Source organism: Megalops cyprinoides, chromosome 3, assembly GCF_013368585.1.
Source record: "Megalops cyprinoides isolate fMegCyp1 chromosome 3, fMegCyp1.pri, whole genome shotgun sequence".
NCBI classification, from domain to species: Eukaryota; Metazoa; Chordata; class Actinopteri; order Elopiformes; family Megalopidae; genus Megalops; species Megalops cyprinoides.
The window spans coordinates 37712969-37725567 of NC_050585.1; the positions used below are offsets into that span (position 1 = coordinate 37712969).

A 12599-nucleotide genomic window follows, 5' to 3' on the forward strand; every position below is an offset into this window, starting at 1 on the left:
AATATTCCAGAATTAGATGTCATGTTATATACCGTATTATCTTCCGGTCTGGGAGAACAAAACCTAAAAATCTATAAAGTAATGATGACACAGACTTAGAAACAAATTTGAAATGTTTTGGTGAAATTTACAAACTGTGGCTAGTAACAGGGTAATTAATTCATGAGTTCAGTGAAGAAAATTAAACAAATGTAATACCTACTGTATTTATGTCAACTTGCATTATAATGCTGCCATCAATATTTGTCTATTCTTCTATTTTAAGGAAATCTCTAAGTTTTCAGGGAAAATGTTGTGAAGTATGTATTTTCAAATTATTGCTGTAATTGGCTTTTGAATGGTGTCATGATCTATATTGAGTACAGTGCCATGAAAACCGAACCTTATTTAATTAGTAACATTCTGATTCATTTGAAGGTTTGTGCTAAAACAGTACCACTACATACAGCTCTGTCAGCCAATTCAAGATATTGTTTGGGTTCAGACGCTAAAGCAACACCTCTGGCGCTGTGCACTAGCCAATGCAAGGTAATCTAATCATCCAGACTAAAACCTTTGTTAATTTCAAATGTGCATTAACGACGTTGTTTTGATCTTTTAATGCATTTTCTTTGTGTAGCAATCATTTCAGCCTTATTTCACAGAATACACAGAGTACTGAGGCATTCCATAGACAGTCTTTATCTTGCTCCAGCACTGAAGTTATTTCCCTGCTGTATTTCTCTTCCATATGGAACCTGAGGGAGTAGATGGGAACTTGTGCATGCTTGCAATTGTTTTTTGCGAGGATCCCCCTCTCTCTATCTCTCTCTCTTTCTCTCTTTCTATGTCTCGCCAAGAAAAAACACAAGTTATGTCTAAGTGTTCACTGTTCCCCTGGAAATCATTGGAAACTGCTCTAAGATGCTTTCATTGCATATGATAAAACTAGGTCAAGAGAAATGAATTGCATGGCTGCATAAACTATCCTGAATAGTACATGCAGATTACTAGATCACGTGTCATTCAGCTTAACCACGAAAGGTGTATCTTCCCTCATTGTGCCTTTTAACAATATAATATTAAATTATATCAGTATTAAGAAATATTGCTGGTGGATGACACAGTCATTTCTCCCAGCAAGAAATGGTCCACATATTTACAGTGCTCCTGAACTTTAAATGTCAAATCAGCTGCTGAATATTAATATTTAAACCAGGAAATACCAACCTATATATTATTCCTATAAAATATCATAATTAGACTGCCTCTGATTGAATGCCTAAAATGTTGTCTACATTATTTTGGCATGCCCGTGCTATTGTATCTTCCTCGTGTTGTTTGAAAGTGGCTGAATATAATCTGAATGTTTCTCTCATTGTGTTTTAGAAATAGAGTGAGGATTTTCTTATTACTCGAATTTACCACAAATTCTACATTTGGTGTTGAAGGGGGCTGTGTAATGTGTGTGAAAGAGAGAGGGGGTGAGTCCTGTTGTCTTGGCTTAATCTTCTGTCAATGCCCCTGTACTTCATTCAGATTATATTTACCTTCATCATTGTACTGTTGATGTTTTTTTTTTTGTTTTTTTTTTTTTCGTGAAAACCCTGTGACACTCATAATTTTATGAATATGGCATCTTAAGCACATCCTTAGCTTTTATAGTGCAGAAATCTATGGAATTGTTTCATACAGTTAAGAGTAAATACAACCCATACACTTGCTGCTTGTTGCAACTGTGATACTGAAGTACTGATTTTCCAATACTTATGTTCCAAAAATGTATTTGGGGAATATTTGTCTAAAAACTGAATTTGAGTACATGTGAGTACAATTTGAGTGCTTTTACCACCCACTACAATGACTTTTTTCCAGTGGTGTAAACCAACCAAAAGTTGAAAGAGAAGGTCTGCCATGCTGCCATGCACTGTGTGATCCTGGACAGTCTGTCTCAATACACCAGCCAGTCACAGGGTATTCAACAGAACACTTCACAGTGTGCAATCAAAAAAAATGGTTCACCTTGTGTTTCTCTTTGTCTTTTGCATTTAACCTTGCGCTGCTTTCCAGAGGCCCAAAGGTCGAGGTTTGCGAGCCCAGTGATCATCCCCAGGGTGCCGTTGGAGGAGAACCAGAACCACTGGTGGAAAGACCAGAACCACGGAGAGGGGGCACCGTTGTGCGCTTTGCGCCGGACGTGAAGTAGTGACGTAAACAGACTCTCGCCGTGGGCCATTAAGAGCACCACCAGCACCGCCCTCGCTGTGAGCCCTCTCTGTCAGCTGATGGAGGATGGAGGTGGACTGTAAATATGTAGGATACACACCTGACGTACCCTTCAAAAGAAACGTGCGAATGACTGGAGAGCTGTGCTGAATGAAATGACCCAGAGACAGGCACGCATGTTAGCATTGGCAGGGGTCCAAAGCCTTCTGCATTAACCACTGGTATGATCAATTATAAAAGGTGCTATGCTTAATTTATAATACATGCGCTGAAAATAAAGTCTAAAGCTGTGCATTTTACTGTTAATTATGTAGAAATGCTACACCATAAAGTGCTTCTTTAAAAAATATATCGTACTGTATATTGATAACTTCGAATGCAAATAAATTGCAATTGTAAATATTTTTGATGGTATATGTTTTCATTTTTCTTTATTTTTTTTGATGTGCACCTTTGACCTAATGAACCACAACTGAGAGTATTGCTTGTTCATTAGTTATTAGATAAAAACTCCATCTAAAAATGTTTTCATGAGTAAATGGAGTATGTTGTAGGCTATTTTATATTTTACACATGACTGATGCTGTGGATTCTAAGTGTGATGTGCATTCTTTTAAACATATAAATCATGAACCACAAAATATAGGTTTGTGAAAAGATACAGGATTCCAATACTCAAAACCAAGGGTTCTGCAGGATTTCATTCTCAAATAACAATGATCAAACAAACTCTCAACGTGTCCTCATTCTGCTCCTGTGTGAACTCCCCCCTCAATGTGACCTTTCAACTGCAACCTTTCAACTGCAAGATACGGTGAGGACAGGCTGCACATCTCACAAATAAGATAGCTGCTCATCTGAAAAAACACAGCATAATATATTCAATTATTCCACAGCAAGACAAGTAAGCTTTTGAACACCCGGTAGCAAGGAAATAAGTTAGCCCACATGAAGTGACATTTTCTGTAGATGACTGTATGCTAAATCGATATCACAGAGAGCGCAGAAATTGACAGGTATTAATTTCTACCCTCTAGCCCAATAGTAAAACAGCCCTGGGACCCATTATCTCTACATGATATGAATATAACCCAACAAACCCATAGTCAATAGTTGCACCATCACACTGTCTGCTACAAACAGGAACCACAAAACTACCATTCAGGAAAAAAAAAATCCTGTTTTTTGGCTGATTATTTGTTTGTTTACAATTGAGTGCCTGGAGTTCACAGCACATACTGCAGAGCAAGCAGTCAAATGAACATTACTCCTCATTAGGATGTCACATGGAAAATGAAACAGGCAAATAATGTCATTCTTGGTGGAGACTCATAATTAATCTGGGTACTACATTTTTAGAAAGACATTATATTTGGTCTGGTAGAAGTGCTTTGTCTGCCAGGCTAATCCCCTGTGTGGGAGCAATTACTAAGGGGAATGAAGAGCAGCCGTTCACCTGTCACGCTGTATACAAGTCACCATTAGAGGTCACTGTCCCTTTGGTCTCACTTCACACAATTGTGTGAAGTAACATCTGGGCAGAGGATACTGACAAGTCAAGTTTTAAAATGTCATTTAGTCACAAGTACTAGAGGTTTCCAAGTGCCCAGTAACCCAGATGTCCCTATATGTATTTAAGAGTCACTAAATCACCACCTGGACACTGCAAAATTTTAATGAAGGGTGAGAGTAGCATCTGTCACTTACCATCATTGACTCAGTCATCATGATAAAGAGACTGAATAATTCAGCCTTACAATAGCCCTCTGGAATATTGTACACTGCTAACATAGCACCCCACGCTTTACCAGTTATTTGCGTTATTGGCCACGAAGTACCATAATGGTAAACATAGTTAGGGGTGATGGTGATGTTGTGGTTATGTTAGCACAAGAGCCACTCCATAGACATCACACAGGCCTAATCTCTCACTTTTATGTTTTCCTGTCAAAGGGAGTCTATGAAAGCTCAAACAATGCTCTCCATTCTCAAGATAGTAAAGTACATTCTATTGTAGGCTTGAGGTATACAATCAGGCAAAATGACCACTGTTAAGAACATACAGTTTGGATGCAAAGGGGGAACATTTCTCTCTTTAAGCCCAGTAAAAACGGGTGACTATGTCCAAGACCTGCATTTAATTAAAAAAAGATGCAATATAGCAAGTACTCTCTCACTGGTAATAATGTGGCACTGGTGCCCAGAGTAGAGCTTTCCTAATGACTGCTAAGCTCAAGAGATAGAAAAAGAGAGCCCATCCATTAGTAATGAGCTTAAAGATCAGTGGCTTGTCTGGCATCTGAGTAAGGGTCAAACATTCAGACTTAACTATGATAAATGTTGTCTCCAGCAATACACACTGCCACACAGGGACCCTCACAGAGGGAAAAAGGTTCCAGAAGGAATGGGAATGAGGGACAGATCAAATAAGATGCGCTTCTGAGCCAGGTCAGTTGCATCTTGGAATGAAGTTAACTTGTAACAAAAGTAATTAATTATTGGTTCATGTGTGCAAGTCCCCTCCTCCCACTCTTTAAATATGCAGAGAGAATCCCTAGATAATTGTAAATAAATGAAAATGGAAGTGCTACAAAGAACAGAGAAGCTCATTATATTCATTGCGTTTCACAAAGATTGTTAATGATTATTACTAAGGTTGTAATTTGTTGTAATTCACAAAAAATATTGTCTCTCTTGAAGATCAGAGAATAAGATCATCTGACAATGTCACCTAACAGAGTTAAATTAATAGCTATATGTTTCTCTACTCAAGCTTATTAATTGATAGGACAGACTTTGTTAAACACAAAAAACGAATTTGTTCTGATAGCTGAGGTACTCTAGCTAAACATGTAAATGAAATCAAAATACTGGCTCTCCACATACACAAACTAGTAATGAAAGTATGAAAACGGCTGGATCCATTTCAATACTGGGATTTGGGTGTTTACTGAAATTGCAGTTCACGGTGATCAGATCACAAAACAGCCACCATTTCAGGGTGTGCCATTCTTACTGTACTCATCTGTGAATAATGATGTAAAACCAATCAGGATGTTTTGGCCATTTCACTTTTGCCACACTGAGAGGTTGCCACGGAAACATTGGTAGAAGGATGAATGGGTATTTGTTCATAGGGGCTGGGTTGTTAAGAGCTCTATCCACACAGATGGCGCCCTCCAATCCCAAGAGAGTTTCCTTCAAAGGAAGGGCTTTGTGTTCCTCATCTGCACCGCACACATTTTTGAAATGTGTATTGGTTATGGAAGAGTTTTTAATGATTTCATTATTACACGATCACAAAGATTAACACTGATTGCCGTTTGGGGTGATGGGTGCAGCATCCATAAAACGTCGGCATGTTACAGCAATGGATCTGGTGTTCTGTCAGTTTGCCTTTCAGCTTTTGAATAGGTTTAAAGACATATTTGAGTAGCTTTGCTTTTTGTATGCTGAAACCTTTTTTCTTTTACAGACAGCGTGCGTTTTTGTAGCATACCTTAAAATGGCATGCTACTTTGTGAAGCACAAGCGAAGCAATTGTACACAGGCATGCTTCCACAAACATAGAGGACAGGGGAGATAATTAACTTTCTTTGCTGCAGATATTTAAACAAGTACTTCAATGTTCACATTTAAAGATGCCACAGCTTTAAAAATCACAGAAGTCATTCACATCACAGATACAGAAACAGAAATTTTTAATCAAAAAAATAAATAAATAAAATCACGTGACTATTCATACAGGGGCATCTGCATATGTATGTTACACAGTGATATATTTTTCTTTAATTAAGATAGACTTAAATTCTCAAAAGGCAAAACACTCTGATGGTATATTTTTGCCTTCCTATCCACAGTGGTTATATGTGAAATAAACTTCCATAACACTTCACAAGTTGAAAGAGAAGGCTAACTTGCATGCAGTTATAATAGAGTCAATGTGAACTAGCCAGCAGTGCGCTGCTTCAGTTTAATGTCACCAGCACAACAGAGAATGGTTGAAAAGCCTTTTCGAATCATTCTATCACATCATAATATGGCATCCTGTACAGGATTCATTTTTAATTTTAGCATCTTTGATAAATTTGAGGAGATACACTTCCAAAGGAAAAGGTCTGTGTGTATAGATAGATATGAAATACATTACATTCGTAAGTTGTACTTTGGTACCCAGAAGACATAGCTTAAGATAATAGCGACCTCTAGTGCGTGGTTCTCTTTTTCACGATACAGTGTACAATGTTTGTCTGCTTTAAAATTGAATCAGGAAAGAAAATAATAGTTCTACAACATAAGGAAATTCAAGTTTTGTTGATTACTTTATTTATATAAATATATTTATTTTCAAATCAACAATTAAAAGGTTCTTATTGGAAATAGATTCCTTAAACCTTATTTATTTGTGTGAGACAGAATGGTGTGCTAGGGCTGTTACTTTAGAAGAAAATAACTTCAAAATATTATCCTGGTGAATTTTCAACATTTTAATATGTGACATTCTTCTAATAAAAATCAATACATATTAACTTAGCAACAAGAAACATAATCTTTTTTGTATGCACGCTTCCCCTTGATTGAAAAATAATAAACAAAAAACACCAGCTTTCCATTAAATAAAAAATATTTCTATGCACATACACTCTTTGGGCCAGATTCACTATTCCTGCACACGAACTGTTACATGCATATAGTGTGCGTATGGACGAACGTTTTGGAATTCATCAATTTGTTCTTGGTTGGAATTCGACCAAATATATGTGAACAAAACTACCTTTCACATACATTACAGATTAAACAGAAATACATAAACAAGAAATTCAGTTTGTGATAATCAAGACGATATACTGGGCAGCTAATCTAATCGTTAGGCGTATAATAAGAAGTCTGGTGCATTTGTTTGGATCCAGCAGGTGGCAGGATTGCTGAGAACCCAGCTGAGAATCCCCCCGCCGCCGGGTATTAAGCAGAATGCCGTGGGATTCCCCCAGATATGCAGGCCTCTAAAACAAGGTATTCCTTTGCCATTTGACCTTTCCTTTGACCTACCAATCGCTCCACATAGCGGGGCTAAGATTTAGTGCACAGAATTAATTGAACGTCTTTCAGTAAAGGATTGACTTCCATGTCACTGTGCACTTTCACTCCTGTCTTATGTCTGTAATGTGTAGCTCCATGTACCTTTTATGTGTCTGTTGCATACGAATTTAAGTGTTAGAATAAAACATGGGGAAATTTTTTGTTCTAAAAGTTATTTAGACACAGGAGTCCTTTCAAATTTGTGTTTAATTCAACCACTGATTTACTGATGCCCCAGACACTCCACTGCTATAGTGTACATACTGTATATACAAACACACACACACAACAGCAGTTACATATTTCCTTGCATCCATCTCTATTAGAATTTTTAGATTTTTTACGTCTCTGAGTAAAAAAATTTAAAAAGTAAAAAAAAAATTTCATTTTTTTCCCTTCCGGCAGCATTTCGGTTACAACTGCAGCTTGGATGTGCACAATGTCCTTATGTGGGATTTTCCACTTAGGCTAATTACTTGTATAATGCACTGGTATCTATTCTATACTGTGATTTGTTGTCATATGAATGAGGATAAGAATGATAGACTATTTATATATCTATGGTTGGGGTAAAAGCCAGTATGGGTTTATACAGCACACCAAGTTATAATCATATGTTTCATGTGTACACTTTAAAAAAAATTACTGGCTATGATTATTAAAATTGAATTACAAGTTCTCATAAATGTCCTCAGAGACAGAAGGAACATGCCCCTTCAACAAATTCTTTACTGCAACAGTTGCTGTAATGCCAACCAAGGTACCACCTAGCAGAGCCCCTAGAACACCAGTTGCTGCCCGCCAACCCACTGTTTGGTCAACAGGAATATCTGTAGAGGAAGAAATGCACTCTTAGTGTGAACATCATCATGTACCAGCATTGATGGCATAGATGTTCATGTACGCAAAAATCTAAAGTAAGGAAAACACTATCATCATGCAAAAATTCTTGTAATAGTATGTACTTGAAACATTCGTATTTTTCTCAGTGGTGGACACACTGAACTGTTGATTGTTGTAAATTGGATTGATTCCTGGTTTGGGTTAAGGGTTATCGGTCCTGTGGACATGTTTAAAGCAATTGTTAGGGGATCTGTTGAATGCATGATGGGTCATTCTGTAGAGAAAGACTGCACATGTCATCGATGTACTTATATATTGTGAACTGGAGGGTTTGTGGGGTGGGGTAGTTTGTAAGATGTTTCAAATAATTACTGTTGTTGCTTTGAAGTTGATTAAATGTGCTAATGTGCAGGCATTTATTCACTTTTATGAGATGCTTCATCATGTTCACAAACTATTGTGCTATGACAACACTACTGTTTTCAAGGATTACATTTATCGAGCATTTTCTTAACATATGGGTCAAACTGTGAAAAATGTCATCACTCCTGTTCATTTAGAGCGTTTCACCTGGGAGATCTTCACACAGGATCTATTCGTAGGAAATGGTCTTACTCCCAGCTCAGATTAGGAGTTGGGAACTTTCTAAAATAACTTCCGTTGCCTATTCTGAGGTAGAATTTTATTTACTTCAAAAAGTGTTATTACCAGGGCTCCCAGGAGTAATTCTCAGATGCTTGATAAATAAAGGTCCAGGACTTGGGCCTGCTGCTAGATGGGCCCTGGATCAACAGTCTACACAAGGCAAGATGTGGTACACTTTCACTTCTATGAAACGTAGAACCCTGGCTGTCTAGCAAAAGATGTGCAATGCTACTGCAAAAAATGGAACATTTCTCCAAAGTGTCTAGGGCCCTAAGAGAGTTCAAGAAATGTTATAAGAAGCCCATGCAGTGAGTCAAAGAGTACCAAGAGTAGTTGTAGTGAGGGGTGGAGTGGTAGTTGTAGTTGTAGTGGGGGATGGAGTGGTAGTTGTAGTTGCAGAAATGCTGTAGTGTAGTGGTAGTTGTAGTTGCAGTGATGTGGGTTCACTAGCACTAAAGGCTGTTGAGTTTTCAGATAAGACATTTTCAGCTTTCTCCATGGTTGAACCTTGTGTAACAAAAATTTACAGTATAAAACAAAGTTAAATCATCCCCTGAAAAAGACAAATACAAAGGTAAAATTGATAAAGCACCTTTGGCTCTGGTAATTGCTGGAGTTGAATTTAAAGTGGAGGGTATAAGATGAGTTGTGCTTGCTGATGCTATACCTTTGATCGTTGTGGTGTTGTATGGAGTGGTAGATGTAGTTGTATAAACCTTCCGTGTTGTTTGTAGTGATGTAGACTCAATAGCAGTATAGGCTGTGGAGTTTTCAGATGAGACATTTTGAGCATTCACCATGGCTACACCTTGTATAAAACAAAATTAAAGTATGAAACCAATTTAAAACACCTCCTGAAAAAGACAAATACCAAAGTAAAACTGATGAAGGACCTTTAGCTCTGGTAATTACTGCAGTTAAATTTAAAATGGAAGATACGAGACTAGTTGTGCTTGCTGATGCTATACCTTTGATTGTTGTGGTGTTGTATGGAGTGGTAGAAGTATTTTTATAAATCTCCCATGTTGTTTGTAGTGATAAAGATTCAGTAGCAGTATGGGCTGTGGAATTTCCAAATGAGACATTTTCAGCATTCTCCAAGGTTGAACCTTGCGTAACAAAAATTTAAAGTATAAAACAAAGTTAAATCATCCCCTGAAAAAGGCAAATACAGAGGTAAAACTGATAAAGCACCTTTGGCTCTGGTAATTGCTGCAGCTATATTTAAAGTGAAATGTATAAGAGGAGTTGTGCTTGCTGATGCTATACCTTTGATCATTGTAGTGGGGTATGGAGTGGTAGATGTAGTTGCAGAAACATCCTGTGTTGTTTGCAGTGATGTAGACTCAGAAGCAGTATAGGCTGTGGAATTTCCAAATGAGCTATTTTCAGCATTCACCATGGCTACATCTTGTATAAAACAAATGTAAGTGTGAAACAAAGTTAAAACATCTCCTGAAAAAGACAAATACCAAAGTAAAATTGATTAAGGACCTTTAGCTCTGGTAATTACTACAGTTCAGTTTAGAGTGAAACATATAAGAGGGGTTGTACTTGCTGATGTTATACCTTTGATGGTTGTAGTGGGGGATGGAGTGGTAGATGTAGTTGCAGAGTTTTCAGATGAGATGTTTTCAGCATTCAACATGGCTACACCTTGTATGAAAGAAAATTAAAGTATCTCATGAAAAAAAAGATAAACACCAAAAGAAAATTGACAAAGAATGTTTGTTACCACAGAATTTAAAGTGGAAGGTATGAGAGGAGTTGTGCTTGCTGATGTTATACCTTTGAGGGTTGTAGTGGGGTATGGAGTGGTAGATGTAGTTGCAGAAACATCCAGTGTTGTTTGCAGTGATGTAGACTCAGAAGCAGTATAGGCTGTGGAGTTTTCAGATGAGATATTTTCAGCATTCACCTTGGCTACATCTTGTATAAAACAAAATTAAAGCCTGAAACAGAGTTAAAACATCTCCTGAAAAAGACAAATACCAAAGTAAAACCGATTAAGGACCTTTAGCTCTGGTAATTACTACAGTTAAATTTAAAGTGAAAGGTGTAAGAGGGGTTGTGCTTAATGGTGCTATACCTTTGATGGCTGTAGTGGGGGATGGAGTGGTAGAAACATCCCATGTTGTTGGCAGTGATGTAGACTCAGAAGCAGTATAAGCTGTGGAGTTTTCAGATGAGATATTTTCAGTATTCACCATGGCTACATCTTGTATAAAACAAAATTAAAGCCTGAAACAGAGTTAAAACATCTCCTGAAAAAGACAAATACCAAAGTAAAACCAATTAAGGACCTTTAGCTCTGGTAATTACTACAGTTAAATTTAAAGTGAAAGGTGTAAGAGGGGTTGTGCTTGATGGTGTCAGTGCTCCGCCTCCTTAGCTGTCGTGCTTTTGTTTTCCTTGTGTTTTTCCTGACCCGCTCCCCGCCCGGTCTCCGCCCGCCTGATTGCCTGCACACCTGCTTTCCATCCCCTCGTCAGCCTTGCCCTATATGTTCCCTGCTTTTCCCTGTCCTGTTGCTAGTTTGTCACAGTGTTTTTCTCCTGTTTCGTCCCCGGCGTTTGCTTTATGCTTCTGTCTGCCTGTTTCCCGTTTTTCGACCCTGCTTGTACCCTGACCTCGTTTTTGCCTGCCTCCTTGCCTCGTTCGCTTGATTGCCTGCCTGTCCGGTTCCCCGACCTTGCCTGCTCCGATTTCCCAATCCTCGCTCTGTCCACGGACTGCCTCCCGGTTTTCGACCCTGCTTGTTTTCGGATTAGCGATCTGCCTGACGATTCCGTTAAAGACGCTTGGAACCCGAAGCTCCCGTGGTCCGCGCCTGAGTTCCTGCCTGAGCCCCGACAGATGGTGCTATACCTTTCATGGCTGTAGTGGGGGATGGAGTGGTAGAAACATCCCATGTTGTTGGCAGTGATGTAGACTCCGAAGCAGTATAAGCTGTGGAGTTTTCAGATTAGATATTTTCAGTATTCACCATGGCTACATCTTGTATAAAACAAAATTAAACTATCTCATGGAAAAAGACACATGCCAAAAGAAAATTGACAAAGAATGTTTGCCACAGAATTTAAAGTGGAAGGTATGAGAGGGGCTGTACTTGCTGATGCTATACCTTTGATGGTTGTAGTGGGGGAAGGAGTGGTAGTTGTAGTTGCAGAAACATCCCATGTTGTTTGCAGTGATGTAGACTCAGAAGCAGTATTGGCTGTGGAGTTTCCAAATGAGTCATTTTCAGCTTTCACCATGTCTGAATATTGTAGGTGTGTCAGGACTATGGAGTCAAAAGAGATCATACTTACAAAGTATAAAGCATTTCATGCCTTGTCCAAGAGGACTGCAGTAATCTGAAGTCTAGCAGTAATTTAACAATTTAATGATGATTTAATGATCCACTGATAAATTAATTTAACAACTATATCTCCTCATCAGATACTAAAGTTCAAGCATCTCATGGAAATGTGGTAAAATGTGATAAAAGGTATAAAAATCTAATGAAATTGCTCGATTTTAGATACCAGTCGAAATAAGATTTCCAAGAACAAGAAACATGACGTCACACAATGGTGATCTTCGTGAGGATGCGCAGAAATGATCAAATAGGAAAACAGACGGTTAATACAGGTGAAACACTTCATTTAGGAAACAAGTAAGACTGCATTTTGCCTCTAAATCAAAAATTAATATTAATTTCTTTTTCCAGGATCCACACACACATAGACTATAGAATTCAACGGTTAAAGAGGAAATGAATGATCAACCCACAATGCCAGAGTAGGGAAAACACTTACAAAACTTACACTCCAAAACTGACAAGG

General features: G+C 38.1%; 1 long non-coding RNA gene across 1 annotated transcript; it reads right to left on the bottom strand.

Annotated features, from left to right (window-relative positions):
• Positions 1–10056: 10056 nt before the first annotated feature.
• On the bottom strand, positions 10057–11916 carry LOC118774228. The gene is made up of 3 exons (XR_005004813.1): positions 11897–11916; positions 10342–10428; positions 10057–10134 (listed from the first exon to the last, which is right to left on the bottom strand). It is a non-coding gene; the product is annotated as an uncharacterized LOC118774228 (long non-coding RNA).
• Positions 11917–12599: the final 683 nt, after the last annotated feature.